Below are 19,407 nucleotides of genomic sequence, written 5' to 3' on the forward strand. Positions count from 1 at the left end.
TTACCTGGAAGTTCCTTTCTTGTAGGCTTAAAATATATATAATTTTTACCCATTATCTGAATAGTGTCATAATTATTTGAACATTTATTGTTGTGCTTTGTATACCTTACACCATCTGCCGTGTCTGTTTCTCCTATTCCACATCTTCTGACATTTATTATCCTTGCAACGTACAAAATGTAGATTTCAAATTGGGCAAAAGACTTCATTGAGCAACGAAGTCCGAGTTCAAAATTGTGGCTTTGTTGCAAACAGAAATTATTATTTTGAATTGAATGTAATTATTTAATTCCATGATTATAGTTATATATTCTAATGTGGGATATGTTTTGAATGTTTGATTTTCCAGTTATGAATATTTTTCCTTTGTCATTCTTCATTTTCTTTGTCTTGTTTCTCTATTTCATGACGTATTTGTTGCATTGTTGATTTCACACATAGAGATATTGCAGCTATAACATTGCTTATGTTTGCAGGCTGATTCCTCGGGTAGATGGCAGTATGTCGCTGGATTGCCTGGCAGTGATGTTGCCTTCATGTCGCCGACTGGTGTGATCATATTGGCAGCACTGTCCTGGTGGCATGATACAGCTGGACGCGTAGAGAGTTGCAATGTGAGGAGAAGCCAAGGCTCAAAGCGTGAGTGGTTTAGTTAAATAATACAAGTTTATTTCATGAAATGTATTAACCGTGTAAATACGTGTGTGTAGATATGGAAGGTGATTGACTCCATTTCAGTACTATTTGGGAAGGGAATCATTACCAGACAAAATGAAGATTAGGATTTACGTTTATGGAACACATGATACTCAGTTTTGGGACACAGTTCAAATTATAGATACTTTTTTGGAAAACATAGTTGATTTATTTTCTTTGTTACAAAGTGTCAGGTTACACAATCCAAGCAAGGGTGAAGGAGCCATAGTGGAGGAGATTTGTTGAGTGGTATGAAGAGGTCCCTGTTGTGTAAATCACATCAAATTAGAATAAGGTGTAATTTTAGGACTGGACACGTGTTTACAAATTCAAACATGTTCGGCTATAATCCAATAATAGTTATTTATGGTACTTGTGAGGTAAGTGCATCTTTATTGCGCGAGTGGAAAGATTTAAGCACGAGGCGCAATAAAGATCACGCTCACAAGTACCATACGTAATTTTATCCATGACCATAACTAAAAATTCTGTTTTATAAAAGAAAATATGTTGAAAATAAGTCCTCATATAATCACATATCATGGCATGGATTTTAGAATCGATACGTGTACTAGGTAGGTCATGATGTAGGAGGCCATGATTAGTGAAGAATGGTATCTAAGGCGTTGGATAAATAACAAATTATAGTTAATTATATAATTTTAATATATATTTTTAATTTTAAACGTGTATTTTCAGCTTTTTGAAGTTTCAGGGATTATTTAGAAGTGTTCATGGGACTAATGTGATTAAAATAATTTCACATTTTACTTTTGTAAACTTAAGAGGCATATTAAAACGTATTTATTCATCATGTCTGTTTAGCTCAGTTGGCTAACGCGTGTTGTTATAAAATCCTATAAACCCAACTTCGCAGGTTCAAGTCTCCTCGCCTCCCAAAAGGTAAATTATTACAAATTAAAAAAAAAATACACAAATTACGACGTAGTAGATAGAGAAAAGAGAAGGAGATAGAGTGTATGTATATTTAAGAAATGGTAATAAAGAAGTAGAGGTAGTGACATCTAGTAACTAATATATTAACTTCTTGAGTAATAGTTGAATGGAAAAGTATACGTGTGTACCCGGGTACTAGGAAAATACTAATGAACTGTGAGATAAAGTTCAAACTGTGAGGTAAAGTCTTTATCTCACTAGTGCAGTGATAGTCAACTTGACTGAAAATGGGCTCGGGCGCTCAGCACTGCTTCCGTGCGGGGCAAGCATGCATTACCTCGTGCTCGGCATTATACAACCCTGTCTCCCGTTCAGTAGCGGCTCTTGGCAGAAGCTAGCTGCAACGTTGAATAGAAGTAGTAGGCTATGTCTCAACAGCCGCCAGGAATTTCATTCACAGTTTCAAGAGTTGAACGTATGATGTCAGATTTCAAGATTTTCATAGCCTAGCATTGGGAAAAATCGTTCTTTTTTTGGAACTTTTCCAAGAGTTTCGTTTCCAAGAAAGTACTATTATCAAAGAACAGTTCAGAAATAACAGCAAGCTCCTGACATAACGTAATAATTACCAAAATTTTATATTGTTTCGGAACTAGTTCCGTTTTCAAAAATCTTAGACCATAATGCAATTCGAACCACGACAGCTGTTTTACAGTCAGGTATAACAGTAATTTATACAAACCATAAAACATCGCAATGCATTGCACACTACCAGCATCGCTTCATGTCATAATGTCTCTGTATAATATTTTTGTATCGGCAAACAAAGTTGAGAGGTAATATGAAGGAAAGGAAATGTTGACTTAAATTAATTACTTAATGAAATGTTTATGTCAAGTATACTATGCGCAGTTACAGAGTTTAATTTGTTATTGTATCCCGTTATGGGGCAATAGTTCATATTGTGATGAAATGTTTTAATTACGAAAGAAAGCTCTTAAGCTGCGTTTCCACTTCTGCAACTGTGCAGGAATAATGAGAGGCAAACAACAGTTGCCAGTTAGGCAGATATGCGCAAGGGATAGGCAGGAATGAAATGTGTGCGCACAATCCTGGGAAAAGAAAAGAATGACCTGGAAATTAGAAAAGCAGCAACAACAAAATTAAGATTTTAAATCCTACTTTCATAGGCTTCCCGTAAGAGGGAAGAAAACAGAATTAATTAATTTACTTATTTATCATTTATTTATTTATTTATTTGTACACGTATGTATTTATTCAGTTGTTTGTTCACGAATTTAATAATTTCTTTATTTACTTTTTCATTTATTAATTCATTTCTTATTGACTTATTAATTGATTGATTTATTCACCTATTTATTTATTAATTCCTTCATTTACTTATAGATATTTATTAATATTTATAAAATAGTGATATGTTATAAATAAGAACACAATAGAGACTAAAAAATTAAAATAATACCATAATTTGATGAGCTTCACTTCCTCTATCTTGATTCTGGTTTCATCCCTTCCTGTATGATATTTTTGCTCATCCGAACTGAAGATCTTTTTATTCCTTCCATTGTGGTTGATCAGCAACAATAATCAAAACAGCTGCAGTGATAGCTACGTACATATCAAGTGTTGATTTTGTTCTTTGTTCTGGATGCAAAATCGCAAAAATTTGTGCGCAAGAGATTCACTCCCGAGTTATTGAAGATTTGCCCCGAGCCACTACCCATTCATTCCCACATCATTCCTGAGTCACTCCCGTTTCGCTCCAGTCACTCCCGATACCCTCTTAAAAATCGTTGTGGTGTTTGAAAAGAAACACTAGTGATGAATACATCAGGGCTTCGAAGACAATGAAGTTTTCTTGTCAGTAAGTGAGAACAAGGTTTTCAAATTCACAATTATTGAAACATAGCTCTCATTTTGACTATAATTATGTGTATATATTCCGCCTATGCTTATCATACAATATGAATGAATTAATTAGTCATATTTTCTCATTAACGTTTTCGGTACGTAAATTGTACCATCTTCAGATGTTTGTATATGATGCTAATTGTTAACCAAGCCTGTGGGTGCATGTATCTGGACTTAAATGGTCAGTGTTTTTGTGCATGCTGTGCGATGTCGGTGAAGTGTTGTCATGATTACATAAATGATCACCTTAACTCTTATATACTATTTGCTGGTACAACACTTTATCAAACTTAAATTAGAATGTTTAATTACAAACATTCCCAATTCCAAATTCATAAATTAATACTTAATCATATTGTTACAGACACGCCAGGCGATACTAAAGCCACGGACCTGACAACCTTCATTCTGTTATAATATTACATATGCCATCAACTTAATAGAAGTGTTTCAACATCACTTTTAGAAAACATAGCCATGGTACGATATTGCATCCAGCTCAACGCAAAACAAGATCACCACAAGTGCCTCATCTAACTTCAAACCGGAAAACACCACACAATAAGTGATCACATAATTCACATAGTTAAAGTGATGTAAAAACTATGTGCTTTTAAATAGTTTTAAACAGTGTGTTTTTAAACAGTGTTTTTAAATAGTGTTTTTTAAATAACGACTGAAACATTCTAATTCCAGGGTTCCATTTTGGGACCAATTTTATTCATTATTTATGTAAATGACTTACCCTATATAATTGATGGCAAATACATAAAGTCATATTTACATGCGGATGATCTTGCTATAACAATTACTGGATACGATAGATTGAAAATTATTAATGATCTTGATGCAATCAACCGAAAAATAGGAGATTGGTGTTCAGCTAATTCTCTTTGCTTAAACAAAGAGAAGATACAGAACTTAGAGTTTTCCTTAAACAATAGAATCAATTGTAAAGAATCTGTCAAATTTTTAGGAGTGCATATACAATCTACACTTAAATGGGACTGTCATATTGACATACTATCAAAGAAACTCAACAAAGGTATTTTTATGTTAAGGAAATTAAAAACAAATGTTAGTGTTGAAGTGCTAAAATCCGTATACTATGCTTATATCCATAACCATCTGATGTATGGAATAATAGTTTGGGGTAATGATCCTAAAATAAAGTTATTGAAACTGCAAAAGAGGACAGTAAGAATAATCTGTAATGTTGATAACCGTACACATTGTAAACCTTTATTTCGGAGACTTGAAATTTTAACTGTACTGTCTTTGTATATTTTAAGTTGTTTAATGTATGTACAAACAAATTATTAATAATTTTACTAGCTGTTCACAAGGCATAAAAATGATTTAAGAAAAGGACAATGTAACTACACTACTACTAATAGCAGCTTTGTAGAGATTTGTAAAAAGTTATATAATGTTTTACCCGGCAATATTAGACATTTAAGCTTGAGGCTTTTTAAGAAAGAAATTAAAAATAAATTAATAGACTTGTCACTATATAATATTGGTGAGTATTTTAACTCTATATAGCTGTATAGCTTACAAGGCGAATTGTCTATACGATATTATAAAATGTGATTATTTCCTTGTATGTAACTTATGAACATATTGCTTACTTGTAAATCTTTTTCTGGTATTTAAATGTTTTTTTTTAACATGACATTTTCCTACGCTGCGTTGTACAGTCTTTGGAATTAAATAAATATTATTATTATTATTGTTATTAATGGATACTGGGCACCAATAGTGAATGAAGAGTGGAAACAAAAAAGTGGCTAAGTGCCAGTTTCGTCATTTTGCTCTTCTGTGTGGAAAAACATGTTGCTAATTAAGGCCAATACACTGTAAAATCGGAATTGATAAATGTGCAATATTCAAATATGTTTATGAAATGTAAATTGCACTATTTCTTTTACAAATGTAGTTCAAAGAATGGCAGTTTATTAGGTTGTAGATTTTAATAGTTTGAAAGTTTTTTATACCAAACGAACTACTAATACTAATATGTATACTAATGTGTTTATTTTTATTTTTACTGTGTACATTTTTTATTGAATTATCGGCTTCTGTTTTTATGTGATTCGTATTTGATTCTAACAACATTAATATGTATTCCACTATGTTTATTTTTATTTTATGAGGTAAATTTGATGTAACTACCTCTTTTGATCTCATTATGTACCTAAATTGTATCAGTATGTAATTACTTAAGGGGACATCCAACTTAAAAACTGGAGAAAAAGTGTCATAGAAATGAAAAATTAAATTTCTACACTAATTTACGTGACAGAACTAAATCAATACGCAGAATTCTTCCCCTATTCATTGAGAAGTCACAGTCAAATGCACAAAGCCAAAAAATAAAAAATGATAATTAAAAGTGATATTTCAATTAATGATTGATTAAAAATTGAAATGTTTTTTTTTATTTTGAAAAATATTGGATCTAATGAGCTGAGATTTTGCATGTTACTTTCCATGTGGATATTAAACTTTTTCTCCAAATTTGAAAAAGATTGGCCAAATAGGAAAAAAGTTCCAAAATATAGTTTAGTGTCCCCTTAATTCCGATCCAGTTTTATGTTCAACTATGTAAGCAAGTTTTAATCCTGGTTGAGTGTAAGAGAAGGCCTTACGGCCTTAACTCTGCCAGGTTAGATAAAGCCATTATTATTATTATTATTATTATTATTATTATTATTATTATTATTATTATTATTATTATTTAATTTCATTCGCTATAAACAACTTTTTTCTCCTTGGCCACAAGAAAATAAGTAATGTTACTTGCATGGTCGTACAGGTAATAAGCAAATAAGTCAGTATTATATAATAAGTCAAAAGAAGGTAAGTCATGTATCTATTTCTTAAAAAAAAGTATGTAAGTTATTGATTAAATGGCAAACTTATTAAGTATTTAATTGTAAACACACCGAGTAGGTGTAAAGATATGTTGTTAAAATAACTCTTTGGTTTGTGATTAGTAGTATCGCATTCCTATGGAAATAAGCACTTTTTCTCTTTTCTGAAAACTGCTTAGTTTCACCTATTCGCTTTATCACTGTCACCCTAGAATTAATAATTTAATAAATATATCAAGAAAAGTATAAACTTAATAAATAAAGAAATGAATAATAAATAAACAGAGAATTAAATATATAAATTAATTAACAAATAATCAGAAAGCAAGTGAAATATTATTTAACAAATAAATTACCGGTAATAAAAAATAACTTAATTGAGAAAAAATTAAGCCGAAAATTAATAAATGAACAAAAGTTGTAGAAATGATAAATTAATACATCAATAAGTATAATAAGAAATAAATAAAATAAAGAAATGAATAATTTGATTAATCTATAATTAAAGGTCCCCCAACATTTTTCCTAAATCTGTTTTCCTAATGCTCGTTCTTCACAGTTATTTTTCTTAATTGTGTAAGATCCTAAATATTCTTTCCTAAACCCAACATATCCCAATGTCATGCTTTCCTAAAACATAACTTCCATAGCAGTCGGAAGGAAATGAATACGAATAGTAATGTAACACAGCAGAAATTTATTAAAACAGGAATTCAATCCAAATTGTTTGACCTCTAAATGTTGATATTATGGCATATGGTTCGCACGTAATAGAGTTTCCTGTTGTCATCTTTATAGCTTTGATATCGGTCATCAGCGACGGAGTGCAGACCCACTTCCTACTCCAAGTGCAGTCTGCAGCGTTGTGTTTGCCCACAACGACCTGAAAATGATTGTGCAGCCCTCTCAGTGCTCGCTGCGTGTGAGTTTTGTAGTGTTGCCGCATACTGGTTCCACAGAGGAACAGGGTATCGTGGGACTAATCATAATTGCCTAGCATTTCTTCCTGCACGTTATCTCGCATGTCTTCAAAGTTTTCAGGTACATCTTCGGGCGGCACAAATGCTAAGGGATCCAACATATTATTACTCGCTGTCTTCACCATTGTTGTACACTTCCTTGTAGCGCTTCTTGCTGAATCTGGCGGTACACAGTCTGCGCTAAATAGAAAAGACAACAGCTAATTGGCGTAGTTGGAGATACTTCCGGACGTCTATTTACAATTCTCTCCTCAAAGTCGGTCATTATTTTGCACCACTACGCGGTGAAGCCGTGCAGCATTCCGGACTTCTCGTAGCACTATTGTGTACAACGTCTGCTGTCTTGAAGAGAACAAAGCAAAAATCAAGGGTATTCGAACCTCTGTGCCAGCGGTCATCAGCACAGAGCACCCTGGGGCTACCATCTCTTACCCGCACCATGGTGCACTCGTAGCTGCTAGCGGGTATGCTCTCTATCTCTTCCTGCTGCACGAGGTGCACACGGGAGGGCACCACTTATCCTTTGCACATTTCAGCGAGTGCTGACGACCACTGCTCTATGCCATCATGTTCTGGTTGTCATCCAGGTCTTCTCACAGTACCTATGGTTGTAATAATTGTGCGAATATATTAGGCCTCACTTGAGCAGACATCAATTCTGGGCGATCTTCTGCTACTCATTTCATCCTGATCTTCAACTTTTCAGCCTCCGCTTCTTCACAGTTAGGAGGATGTGAATACGGGGACTCATCAACACCCTGCAGGACAGTAACTCGATCCCGAGGTCCTAGAGTGGCTTTTGCATTCCTTGGACTGCAGCTGCCTACATTGTCATCAGGGCAAGGCATGGGCAGCTGTAATAAATATATTGCGACTTGGTATAGATAGAACGCGTGGCACTGGATACACGAGCATTAGTACAGTCTGCACATACTGAAAATGTTCTGGACAGTACTCTTTTTACTTCACATAAGTTATACAAATCAAGAAACTATCTTCTGGACTGAAATACCCTCTGCCAATTATTGTAGTACACAAGAAATAACATTTTCAAATTTTCCCATGAGAAGGAAGAAAAAATATTTATACATAGAAAAACTCCGTTCCACATCTACTGAAGCGGTGGGCGCGCACTTGAAACAAGCAATATCACTTGGATCTAAATCTCCAACTATATCATGGGAATGATGCAGTATACCTGAAATTTGGCTTAGAATCTCGTACCCAGAATTATTATCTAATACTCTGTTCATTTTTGCAGAAACTAATTTTGCAGTGCTATTTCCCGTGCCATTCATTTTATTTCCTGCGGACCTCATCATGTTTATTTGACAAGTTACTTCTCTGCCGGACTTTTCTAATGCAACAATGGAATCAGGCACAAATCCGAAACATGCCGTGACGTCTTTTAAGTCGTTCTCAACAGTAGAGTTTTTGTTAGTAATTCCTGACTAATTGCAATTGACTCGCGTCCTTGGGATCAAACAACTGAACCACTTTCTTCACACCGTCGAGATTCAAATTACAACGCTTGAGCAATGTTCCCCACCGGACATGGGGGAAGAGGCTCATTAGGGCATTCTGTCTTGAATTCAGTGAGTCGGCAAGGAGATTTTACAAATGCTTTTTTCATATTTGCAATTAACATGTGACCTCATTTCTTCTGCAACCCTATGGCAAGCGTGTGCCAGACAAGTTACATGGATTATTTTCCTGTACTTCTTTTTCAACGATTTTGCAGCTCTTACCATGGAAGTCCCAGCATCTGGAACGAACAGCAGCACATTTTCGTGTTTGACGCCAGGTGGCCAACGCACTTTCAAATAATTCACATACCGTAGAAAAATTCACTTTATTTAAAGGCTCGCATATCACAAGATACGGCCTACAACAGTGAACCAACAACAACACTGCCTACGTAACGACAGACTGCATCTGTTTTCCCGTCTATAGATATCCATACTCTTTCATTTTCCAGTTCATTTCTGATTTCTTCTATGTTTTTGTCGTAAATTTGTTTTACGTACACTTTTCGCAATGTTGACTCATCTGGAATCTGTCGACCTCTGTATTTCTGTAAGAATGTACGGAGTGTGATATTTATTAATTTGAAGAATGGAATTTTGGAGTAAATGAATGCATTGCATAAATCTGTATTAAAGTCATGCACTGTATTATATGAACCACTATGCTCTTGCTGTAAAATGAGTAAACATAAGATAAATTAAATAAATAAGATAATATAGATAACATAAAACAAATAAATTAAAATATATAATTGAAATAAATTAATTAAATAAAAAATTAAATAATTCAATTAAATAAATAAAGTAAACAAATAAGTAAACTAATTAATAAGTTAAAATAAATAAATAATTTTAAATAAATAAGTAAATAAATAAAATAAATTAACATAAATAAAATAAAATAAATAAATAAAAAGTAAATAAATTAAATTCAATAAATTGAAGTAATAAATCAAATAAATAAATACATTAAATTAAAATAAATAAATTAAATTAAATTAATTAAATAAATACATGAAATAAATAAATGAATTAAAATAATTAAAATAAATAAATAAAAATAATAAAATAAATAAAATAAATTAATTAAATAATAATATAAATAAATACATATAATTATAATAAGTAAATAAAATAAAATAAAATAAAATAAATAAATAAGTAGAAATAAAAAAATAAAATGAATAGACTACAATAAATAACTAAATAAATTAAATTGTTATTAATCAATTGAATAAAATAAAATATAAATAAATAAGTAAAAATAAAATAAATTAAATAAATTGAATAAAATACAATATAAATAAATAAGTAAAAATAAAATAAATTTAATAAATAAAATGAAATATTCTAATCATTCTCCACTTAACCTTCTTGGTTTTCTCTGTATTCTCAACATTCTCCATTTAACTTTCCCCGTTTTGTCTATATTTTCTTCATTCTCCTCTTTGCTTTCCACGTTTTCTTTGTATTCTCTACATTTTCTACGAAACTTTCCGCGTTTTCTTTGTATTTTCATGATTCTCCTCTTAACATTCCACGATTTCTTTCTAATCTCATCATTCTCCACTTAACTTTCCGCGTTTTCTTTGTATTTTCATCATTCTCCACTTAACTTTCCTCGTTTCCTTTTTATTCTCATCATTCTCCACTTCACTTTCCACGTTTTCTTTTTATTCTCATCATTCTACCTATTCTATTCTATCTATGTATTCTGTCTATCTATCCTATCTATCTATTCTATTCAATTTATTCTATTCTATCTGTCTATTCTCTTTATTCTATCTATCTATTCTATTCTATCTATCTATTGTGTCTATGTAGTCCATCCATCCTATTCTATCTATTTTATTCTGTTCTATCTATATATTCTATTCTGTCTATTCTATAGTATCTAACTTTTCTGCCCATCTATTCTATTCTATCTATTTTACTCTATCTATTCTATTCTATTTATTTTATTCTATCTATTCTACTGTATATATTTTATTCTATCTATCTATACTATTTCTCTATTCTATTATATCTATTCCTTTTATCTAATCTATTTTATCTATTCTAATCAATCTATCTATTCTATTCCATCTATTTTATAAATCTGTTTTTATCTATTCTATCTATTCTAGCTATCTATTCTATTCTATCTCTTCTGTTCGACCTATTCTATTCTATTTATCTATTCTATCTATCTATACTATTCTATCTATTCTATTCTATCCGTTATATTCTATCTATTCGATTCTATCTATTCTATCTACCTATTGTAATCTATCAATTCTATTCTATCTATCTATTCTATTCTGTCTATTTCTTTCTATCTATTCTGTCTATTCCATTCTATCCATTCCATTTATCTATTCTATTCTATCTGTTCCATTCTATTCTACTTTATTCTGTCTATTCTATTCTATCTATTTTATTATATATACCTATATATATTCTATTCTACCTATTCTATTCCATCTATTCTATTCTATCTATGTATTCTGTCTATCTATTCCATCTATTCCATCCATCCTATTCTATCTATTTTATTCTATTCTATCTATGTATTCTATTCTGTCTATTCTATACTATCTACCTTTTCTGCTCATCTATTCTATTCTATCTATTTTATTCTATCTATTCTATTCTATCTATTTTATTCTATCTATTCTATTCCATTTATTTTATTCTATCTATTCTATTTTATATATTTTATTCTATCTATACTATTTCTCTATTCTATTATATATATTCTATTCTATCTATTCCTTCCATCTAATCTATTTTATCTATTCTAATCTATCTATCTTTTCTATCTATATATTCTATTCCTTCTATTTTATAAATCTGTTTCTAGCTATTCTATTCTATCTATTCTAACTGTCTATGCTATTCTATCTCTTCTGTTCGATCTATTCCATTCTATCTATATATTCTGTCTATCTATACTATTCTATCTATTATATTCTATCTATTCAATTCTATCTATTCTATTCTATCTACCTATTGTAATCTATCAAATCTATTCTATCTATCTATTCTGTCTAGCTGTTCTATTCTATATATTCCGTTCTATCTAGTCTATTCTATTTATTCTATTCTATTCCATCTCTATTCCGACTATCTTTTCTATCTGTCTATTCTATCTATCTATTCTGTCTATCTGTTCCATTCTATCTCTCTATATTTTTCTATCTATCTATACTATTTTATCTATCTATTCTATTCTGTCTATCTATTCTATCTATCTAGTGTGTCTATTCTATTCTATCTATTCCATTCTATTCTATTTATTCTATTCTATCTATTTATTCTCTCTATCTCTTCTATATATCTATTGTATTCTATCTGTTGTATTCCATCTATCTATTCTATTCTGTCTATTCTATTCTAAAAATATATTCTATCTATCTACAATATTCTATATAATTTATTCTGTCTACCTATTCTGTTCTATCTATTCTATTCTATGTATTTTATTCTATCTATTCTAATCTATCTATATATTCCGCCTATCTATTTTATTCTATCTGTTTTATTCTATCTATTCTATTCTATCTATTTTATTCTGTCTTTTCTATTCTATCTATTTTATTATCTATTCTATTCTATCAATTCCATCTATCTATTCTATTCTATATATCTGTTTCATTCTATCTATTCTGTTCTATCTATTCTAGCTATCTATTCTATCTATTCAATTGCATGTATCTATTCTATTCTATCTATTCTGTCTACCTATTTTATTCTATTTACTCTTTTGTTTCTATTCTATTCTATCAATATATTCTGCCTATCTATTCTATTCAATCTATTATATTCTGTCTATCTAGTCTGTCTATATATTCTATGAATCTATTCTATTTTATATATTCTCTCTATCTATTATATTCTGCCTATCTAGTCTGTCTATATATTCTATCTATCTATTCTCTTTTATCCATTCTATCTATATATTCTAACTACAATATTCTTTTATTCTATTCTATTTATTCTGTCTATCTATTCTATTCTATCTGTTCTATTCTATCTATCTATTCTATTCTATCTATCTGTCTCCTATTATATCAATATATTCTATCTATTTACAAATCTATCTACTTTATTCTATCTATCTTTTCTATCTATTCTGTCTGTCTATTCTAAACTATCTACTCTATTCTATTTATTCTCTTGTATCTATTCTATTCTATCTATTCTATTCTATTTATTCTATTATATCTATCTATTCTGTCTATTCTCCATCTACCTATTCTATCTATTCTCTCTATCTATTCTATTTTATCCATTCTGTCTATTCGATTTATTATATTCTATCTATTCTATTCTACTTTATTCTGTCTATTCTATTCTATCTATTCTATTTTGTCTGTCTATTTTATTCTATCTATTCTATTCTATTTATCTATTCTATTCTATCTACTCTGTATATTGTTTTCTATCTATTCTATTCTATATTTCTATTCTATCTATTCTATACTATCGATTTATTCTGTCTATCTATTCTATTCTATTCAACTATTCTATTCTATCTATTCTGTCTTCCTATTCTATTCCATCTATTCTATTCTATTTTATCCATCTATTCTGTCTATATTATCTATCTAATCTATTCTAATTATTCTTTTCTATCTACCAAGTCTATTCTATCCATTCTATTCTATCTAGCTATTCTGTCTATCTGTTCTATTCTATCAATTATATTCTATTTATTCTCTTCTCTTTGTTCTATTCTATCAATTCTATTCTATCTATTTTATTTTATCTATGCTATGCTGTCTATTCTATTCTATGTATTCTATTCTATTTAATCTATTCTATCTATTATACTATACTATCTATTCTATTCTATCTATCTATTCTCTCTATCTATTCTATCTATCGATTCTATTCCATCTATCTATTGTATTCTATTCTATCTATTCTATTCCATCTATCTATTCTATGCTATCTATATATACTATCTACAATATTCTATCTATTCTATTTTTTTATCTATTCTATCTATTGTACGTATCTATTCTATTCTATCTATTCTATTTTATCTATCTTTTCTATTCTATCAATTCTATCCTATCTATCTTTTCTATCTATCTATTCTATTCTGTCTATTTCTTTCTATCTAATCTGTCTATCTATTCCATTCTATCCATTCTCTCTATTCCATTTATCTATTCTATCTATTCCATTCTATTCTATTCTACCTTTTTCTGTCTATTCTATTCTATTCTATTATATTATATATATATATATATGTACTTATATTCTGTTATACCTATTCTATTTTATCTATTCTACCCTATCTATGTATTCTGTCTATCTATTTTATTTATCTATTCTATTCTATCTATTCAATTCTATCTGTCTATTCTCTCTATTCTATCTATCTAATCTATTGTCTCTATTCTATTCTATCTATCTATTCTGTCTATTACATCTATTCCATCCATCCTATTCTATCTATATATTCTATTCTGTCTATTCTATACTATCTATCTTTTCTGCCCATATATTCTATTCTATCTATTTTATTCTATCTATTCTATTCTATTTATTTTATTCTATCTAATCTATTCTATATATTTTATTCTATCTATCTATACTATTTCTCTATTCTATTATATCTATTCTATTCTAACTATTCCATCTATCTAATCTATTCTATCTATTCTAATTTATCTATCTATTCTATCTATCTATTCTGTTCCTCCTGTTTTATACATCTGTTTCTATGTGTTTTATTCTATCTATTCTGGCTATCTATTCTATTCCTTCTATTTTATATATCTGTTTCTATCTATTCTATTCTATCTATTCTCTCTATCTATTCTAGCTATCTATTCTATTCTATCTCTTCTGTTCGATCTATTCTATTCTATATATTCTGTCTATACTATTCTATCTATTATATTCTATCCGATTCTATCTATTCTATTCTACCTACTTATTCAAATCTATCAATTCTATTCTATCTATCTAGTCTATAAATCAATTCTATCCTATCTAATCTATTCTATATATTCTATCTATCTATTCTCTTCTATCTATTCTATCTATACCATCTATTCTGTCTATCTATTCTATGTATCTCTTCTATCTATTTTATCTAGCTGTTCTATTCCATCTATTCTATTCTATCTATTCTATTTATTCCGTTCTATCTATTCTATTCTCTTTATTCTATTCTATTCCGTCTATCTATTCTATCTATCTATTCTGTCTATCAATTCCATTCTATCTATTCCATTCTACCTATCTATCTATATTTTCCTTGTATCTATTCTATTCTATCTATCTAGTGTGTCTATTCAATTCTATCTATTCCATTCTATTCTGTTTATTCTATTCCATCTATTTATTGTGTCTATCTATTCTATCTATCTATTGTATTCTATCTGTTCTATTCTATCTATCTATTCTATCTATTCTATTCTAAAATATATTCTATCTATCTACAATATTCTATATAATTAATTCTGTCTATCTATTCTATTCCATTAATTTTATTCTATCTATTCTATTCTAACTATATATTCTGCTTATCTATTCTATTCTATCTATATATTCTTTTCTTTTCTATTCTATCTATTTGATTCTCTATTCTATTATATATATTCTATTCTATCTATTCCATCTATCTATTCTATTCTATATTTCTATATTTTGTCTCCTTTTTCTATTCTATCATTTCTACTCTATATATCTGATTCTATCTATTCTGTTCTATCTATTCTAGCTATCAATTCTATCTATTCAATTGTATGTATCTATTCTATCTATTTAATCTGTCTATCTATTTTATTCTATTTACTCTATTGTTTCTATTCTATTCTATCAATATATTCTATCTATTCTATTCTATCTATTATATTCTGTCTATCTAGTCTGTCTATATATTCTATGAATCTATTCTATTTTATATATTCTCTCTATCTATTATATTCTGTCTATCTAGTCTCTCTATATATTCTATCTATCTATTCTGTTTTATCCATTCTATCTATGTATTCTATCTATCTACAATATTCTTTTTATTCTATTCTAATTATTCTGCCTATCTATTCTATGTATTCTATTCCATCTGTTCTATTCTATCTATGTATTATATTCTATATATTCTATATATCTATTCTATTCTATTCTATCAATCTATTCTATTCTGTCTATTCTATTCTATCAATATATTCTATCTACAAATCTATCCATTTTATTCTATCTATCTTTTCTCTGTATCTATTCTGTCTGTCTATTCTAAACTATCTATTCTATTCTATTTATTCTGTTCTATCTATTCTATTCCATCTATTCTATTCTATTTATTCTATTCTATCTATCTATTCTGTCTATCTATTCTATTCTATCTATTATATTCTGTCTATCTAGTCTGTTTATATACTCTATGAATCTATTCTATTTTATATATAATCTCTATCTATTATATTCTGTCTATCTAGTCTGTCTATATATTCTATCTATTCTCTTTTATCCTTTCTATCTATATATTCTATCTACAATATTCTTTTTTTCTATTCTATTTATTGCGTCTATTCTATTCTATCTGTTCTATTCTATCTGTCTATTCTATTCTATCCATGCTATTCTATTTATCTATTCTATTCTGTCTATTCTATTATATCAATATATTCTATCTACAAATCTATCTATTTTATTCTATCTATCTTTTCTCTTTATCTATTCTGTCACTCTATTCTAAACTATCTGTTCTATTCTATTTATTCTCTTCTATCTATTCTATCGATCTATTCTGTATCTATTCTATTCAATCTATCTATTCTGTCTATCTATTATATTCTATCTATTCTACCTACCTATTCTGTCTATTCTCCATCTACCTATTCTATCTAATCTATTCTATCTATATTATTCTGTTTGTTCCTTTCTATCTGTTCCATTCTATCTATCTATTCTCTCTATCTATTCTATTCTATCCATTCTGTTTATTCGATTTATTATATTCTATCTATACTAATCTATTCTACTTTATTGTGTCTATTCTATTCTGTCTATCTATTTTATTCTATCTATTCTATTCTATCTATTCTGTCAATCTATTGTTTTCTATCTATTCTATATTATCGATTTATTCTGTGTACCTATTCTATCTATCCTATTCTATCTATTTAACTATTCTATTCTATCTATTCTGACTTCCTATTCTATTCCATCTATTCTATTCTATCCATCTATTCTGTCTCTATTTTATCTATCTAATCTATTCTAACTATTCTTTTCTAGCTATCAATTCCATTCTATCCATTCTATTCTATCTACCTATTCTGTCTATCTATTCTATCTATTCTCTTCTATCTCTTCTATTTTATCATTTCTATTCTATCTATTTTATTCTATCTATGCTATTCTGTCTATACTATTCTATTTATACTATTCTATCTACTATTCTATACTATCTATTCTATTCTATCTATCTATTCTATCTATCTATTCTATTCTATCTATTCCATCTATCTATTCTACCTATTGTATTCTATTGTTATATCTATTCTATTCCATCTATCTATTCTATACTATCTAGTTTTCTATCTATTCTATACTATTTATCTATTCTGTCTATCTATTCTATGTATCTATACTATTCTATCTATTCTATTTTATCTATCTTTTGTATTCTAGCAATTCTATTCTATCTATATTTTCTATCTGTCTATTTCTTTCTACCTATTCTATCTGTTCCATTCTATACATTCTGTCTATTCTAATATTATCTATTCCATTCTATTCTATTCTCTTCTGTCTATACTATTCCATCTATTTTATTATATATATATATATATATATATATATTCTATTCTACCTATTCTATTCTATCTATTCTATTCTATCTATGTATTCTGTCTATTTATCCTATCCATTTATTCTATTCTATCTATTCTATTCAAATTCTCTATTCTATCTGTCTGTTCTCTATATTCTATCTATCTATTCTATTGTCTCTATTCTATCTATATATTCTGTCTATCTATTCCATCTAATCCATCCATCCTGTTCTATCTATTTTATTCTATTCTATCTATATATTCTATTCTATCTATTCTGTACTTTATCTTTTCTGCCCATCTATTCAATTCTCTCTATTTTATTCTGTCTATTCTATTCTATTTATTTTTTTCTATCTATTCTATTCTATATATTTTATTCTATCTATCTATACTATTTCTCTATTCTATTATATATATATATTCCATCTATTCCATCTATCTATTCTAATCTATCTATTCTCTTCCTTCTATTTTATATATCTGTTTCTATTTATTCTATTCTATCTATTTTACCTATCTATTCTATTCTATCTCTTCTGTTCGATCTATTCTATTCTATCTATTCTGTCTATCTAGACTATTCTATCTATTCTATCCATTATATTCTATCTATTCGATTCTATCTATTCTATTCTATATACCTATTCTAATCTATCACTTCTATTCTATCTATCTATTCTGTCTATCTAGTCTATAAATCTATTCTATCCTATCTAATCTATTCTATATATTCTATCTATTTTATTCTATCTATGTATTCTCTTCTATATATTCTATCTATACCATCTTCTCTGTCTATCTATTCTATGTATCTATTCTGTCTAGCTGTTCTATTCTATCTATTCCGTTCTATCTATTCTATTTATTCTATTCTATTCCATCTATATATACCGTCTATCTATCTATTCTATCTATTCCATTGTACGTATCTATCTATATTTTTCTATCTATTCTATTCTATCTATCTATTCTATTCTGTCTATGTATTCTGTCTATCTATTCTATCTATTCCATTCTATTCTATTTATTCTATTCTATCCATTTATTCTGTCTATTTTATCTATCTAATCTATTCTAACTATTCTTTTCTATCTATCAATTCTTTTCTATCCATCCTATTCTATTCTATTCTGTCTATCTATTCTATTCTATTTATTCTGTCTATGTATTCTATCTGTCTATTCAAATCTATCTATTATATTCTATCTATTCTCTTCTATCTGTTCTATTCTATTAATTATATTCTATCTTTTCTATTCTATCTATTTTATTCTCTATTCTATTATATCTATCTATTCTATATATCTATTCCGTCTACTTTTTCTATTCTATCTATTCTACTCTATATATCTGTTTGATTCTATCTATTCTGTTCTATCTATTCTATCTATTCAATTGTATGTTTCTGTTCTATCTATCTATTCTGTCTATATTTTATTCTATTTTCTCTAATGTTTCTATTCTATTCTATCACTATATTCTGTCTATCTATTCTATTCTATCTATTATATTCTCTCTATCTAGTGTGTCTATATATTCTATGAATCTATTCTATTTTATATATTCTCTCTATCTATTATATTCTGTCTATCTAGTCTCTCTATATATTCTATCTATCTATTCTGTTTTATCCATTCTATCTATGTATTCTATCTATCTACAATATTCTTTTTATTGTATTCTATTTATTCTGTCTATGTATTCTATTCTATCTGTT

At 28.5% G+C, this 19,407-nt stretch overlaps 1 protein-coding gene across 1 annotated transcript in view; it reads left to right on the forward strand.

Moving 5' to 3' along the window:
* The window catches only part of LOC138691863 (zinc finger protein ZFP2-like), a 37,106-nt gene extending 32,920 nt beyond the window's left edge, over positions 1 to 4,186 (forward strand). Inside the window, exon 8 of the transcript XR_011329973.1 lies at positions 477 to 4,186. The gene's annotated coding sequence lies outside the window, so the exon portion shown is untranslated. The remainder of the gene's footprint in view (positions 1 to 476) is intronic.
* The last annotated feature ends 15,221 nt before the right edge of the window (positions 4,187 to 19,407 follow it).

Source organism: Periplaneta americana, chromosome 16 (assembly GCF_040183065.1).
Source record: "Periplaneta americana isolate PAMFEO1 chromosome 16, P.americana_PAMFEO1_priV1, whole genome shotgun sequence".
In the NCBI taxonomy this organism is placed as follows: Eukaryota; Metazoa; Arthropoda; class Insecta; order Blattodea; family Blattidae; genus Periplaneta; species Periplaneta americana.